The 3,766-nt window shown below is 36.5% G+C and overlaps 1 non-coding gene across 1 annotated transcript; it reads left to right on the plus strand.

Annotated features, from left to right (window-relative positions):
• The first annotated feature begins 636 nt into the window (after positions 1 to 636).
• Positions 637 to 744, plus strand: LOC112781760 (small nucleolar RNA R71). The gene has a single exon (XR_003192520.1). It is a non-coding gene; the product is annotated as a small nucleolar RNA R71 (small nucleolar RNA).
• Positions 745 to 3,766: the final 3,022 nt, after the last annotated feature.

The raw sequence follows: 3,766 nt of genomic DNA on the forward strand, positions 1-3,766 counted from the left end.
GGACCTTGTTTCAATCATGAAACTTTGAGTGGTTTTAATTAGATCAGAGAATATGGTTGCTAAGTCAGAATGGCTCTTAGAATTCTCTGTCTGTTGCTGAGAAGATGATGGAAAAGGCTTGCTATTGCTAAACCTATTTCTTCCACCATTATTGTTGTTGAAGCCTTGTTGAGGCCTCTGTTGGTCCTTCCATGAGAGGTTTGGATGATTTCTCCATGAAGGATTATAGGTGTTTCCATAGGATTCTCCCATGTAATTCACCTCTTCCATTGCTGGGTTCTCAGGATCATAAGCTTCTTCTTCAGATGAAGCTTCTTTGGTACTGCCTGTTGCTGCTTGCATTCCAGACAGACTCTGAGAAATCATATTGACTTGTTGAGTCAATATTTTGTTCTGAGCCAATATGGCATTCAGAGTATCAATTTCAAGAACTCCTTTCTTCTGATTTGTCCCATTATTCACAGGATTCTTTTCAATAGTGTACATGTATGGGTTATTTACAATCATTTCAATGAGTTCTTAAGCTTCTGCAGGCATCTTCTTCAGATGAAGAGATCCTCCAGCAGAGCTGTCCAATGACATCTTGGATAGTTTAGATAGACCATCATAGAAGATACCTATGATGCTCCATTCTGAAAGCATGTCAGAAGGACACCTTCTGATCAATTGTTTGTATCTTTCCCAAGCTTCATAGAGGGATTCACCTTCCTTCTGTCTGAAGGTTTGGACTTCCACTCTAAGCTTGCTCAATTTTTGAGGTGGAAAGAACTTTGCCAAGAAGGCAATGACTAGCTTTTCCCAAGAGTTCAGGCTTTCTTTAGGTTGTGAATCCAACCATGTTCTCGCTCTGTCTCTTACAGCAAAGGGAAAAAGCATAAGCTTATAGACCTCAGGTTCAACCCCATTGGTTTTGACAGTGTCACAGATTTGCAAGAATTTAACTAAGAACTGATGAGGATCTTCCAAAAGAAGTCCATGAAACTTGCAATTTTGTTGCATTAGAGAAACTAATTGAGACTTAAGCTCAAAGTTGTTTGCTCCAATGGCAGGGATTGAGATGCTTCTCCCATAGAAGTCAGGAGTATGTGCAGTAAAGTCACCAAGCACCTTCCTTGCATTGTTGGCATTGTTGTTGTTTTTGGCTGCCATGGCTTCTTCTTGTCTGAAAAGTTCTGTTAGGTCCTCTATAGAGAGTTGTACTTTAGCTTCTCTTAACTTTCTCTTCAAGGTCCTTTCAGGTTCAGGATCAGCTTCAACAAGAATGCCTTTGTCCTTGATCCTGCTCATATGAAAAGAGAGGAGAAGAAAATATAGAATCCTCTATGTCACAGTATAGAGATTCCTTAAGGTGTCAGAAGTAAAGAAGAATAGAAGGAGAAGGTAGAGAAGAAAGAATTCGAACTTATCAAGAGGGATAGAGTTCGAATTATACATTGAGGAGGAGTGTTAGTCCATAAATAGAAGGATGTGAGAAGAGGGGAAGAATTTTCGAAAATAAAGTGAAAAGATTTTGAAATAATTAAGAGAAATTTTTAAAATTTGGTAAATGATTTTCGAAAACTAAGATTGGGAAAGAAATTAAGTGATTTTTGAAAAAGATTTTGAAATTAGAAATAAAAAAGATATGATTGAAACTTAATTTGAAAAGGATGTGATTGAGAAGATATGATTGAGAATCAAATTTAAAAGAAGAAAGTTTTTAAAATTAAAGTTGATTACTTGACCAACAAGAAATTAAAAGATATGATTCTAGAATTAACACTGTTGATCCTTCTTTAATATGCAAGTAACAACTTAAAAATTTTAAATTAAATCACTAATTGTAGCAAGGATTTTTGAAAATAGTAAGAAAATTGAAAAGAAATTGATTTTGAAAAGATATGATTGAAAAGATATGATTGAAAAGATATGATTTGAAAAAAAATTTGAATTAAAAACAAAATCTTCCCTCTGGTGTCCTCCTGGCGTTAAACGCCCAGAATGGCATCCATTCTGGCGTTTAACGCCCAAAATGCTATCTTTTTGGGCGTTTAACGCCCAGCCAGGTACCCTGGCTGGCGTTTAAACGCCAGTTTTCCTTCTTCACTGGGCATTTTGAATGCCCAGCTTTTTCTGTGTAATTCCTCTGATGTATGTTCCGAATCTTCAATTCTCTGTATTATTGACTTGAAAAGACACAAGTTTAAATTTTTTTTTTTGAATTTTTCGATGATGAGAAACAATAAAAAAATGCAACTAAGATCAAATAAACAATGCATGCAAGACACCAAACTTAGAAGTTTGTATACTAAGGACTATAACAATTTAAAAATGCACATGAGAAACAACAAAAGACACAGAACAAGAGAATTTAAAGATCAGAGCAAGGAAATCATCAAGAACAACTTGAAGATCAATGAAGAACATAATGCATGTATTTTTCGAAAATTAGAAGAATGCAATTGACACCAAACTTAAGATTAGACCCTAGACTCAAACAAGAAACATAAAATATTTTTTATTTTAAAATTTAAAAAAAATTTTTTGTGATTTTTCAAAAATTATATGGAAAAGAAGATAAAGGGATTCAAAATTTTTAATAAGAATTCCAGAAATCATTGCAATGTTAGTCTAAAACTCCGGTCCAGGAATTAGACATGGCTTACTAGCCAGCCAAGCTTCCAGTGAAAGCTTCGGTCCAAACACTAGACATGGCCAATGGCCAGCCAAGCTTTAGCAAATCATTACGTTCAACAGCAAGATTGATAGAAATCAACAAGCCCTTGTGATGATAAGTTGAAACCTCGGTCCAAAAGATTAGACATGGCTTCACAGCCAGCCAGACTTCAACAAATCATCATGAAACTCTAGAATTCATTCTTAAAAACTATGAAGAACAAAATAGAAAATTTTTTGTATTTTTGAAAATTTTTTTTTTCGAAAATAAGAAGTAAAAAGCTTAAACATAAAATAAAATTACCTAATGTAAGCAACAAGATGAACCGTCAGTTGTCCAAACTTGAACAATCCCCGGCAACGGCGCCAAAAACTTGGTGCACGAAATTGTGATCATCAATGGCGCCAACATCATGGTACGCACAATTGTAATCTCAACTCTTTGTCACAACTCCGCACAACTAACCAGCAAGTGCACTGGGTCGTCCAAGTAATAAACCTTACGTGAGTAAGGGTCGATCCCACGGAGACTGTCGGCTTGAAGCAAGCTATGGTCACCTTGTAAATCTCAATCAGGCGAATTCAAATGGTTATGGAGAATTGATAATTAAAAGATGAATAAAATAAGATAGAGATACTTATGTAATTCGTTGGTGAGAATTTCAGATAAGCGTATGAAGATGCTTTGTTCCTTCTGAACCTCTGCTTTCCTATTGCCTTCTTTCAATCATTCATACTCCTTTCCATGGCAAGCTTTATGTTGGGCATCACTGTTGTCAATGGCTACTTCCCTTCCTCTCAGTGAAAATGTTCCAAATGCGCTGTCACCACACGGCTAATCATCTGTCGGTTCTCGATGATGTTGGAATAGGATCCATTGATCCTTTTGCATCTGTCACACGCCCAACACTCGCGAGTTTGAAGCTCGTCACAGTCATCCCTTCCCAGATCCTACTCGGAATACCACAGACAAGGTTTAGACTTTCCAAACCTCAGGAATGGCCGCCAATAATTCTAGCCTATACCACGAAGGTTCTAATCTTAGATTAGAAACCTAAGAGATACACATTCAAGCTATTGCAAGTAGAACGGAAGTGGTTGTCAGGCACGC

This window comes from Arachis hypogaea, chromosome 19, assembly GCF_003086295.3.
Source record: "Arachis hypogaea cultivar Tifrunner chromosome 19, arahy.Tifrunner.gnm2.J5K5, whole genome shotgun sequence".
Classification (NCBI taxonomy): Eukaryota; Viridiplantae; Streptophyta; class Magnoliopsida; order Fabales; family Fabaceae; genus Arachis; species Arachis hypogaea.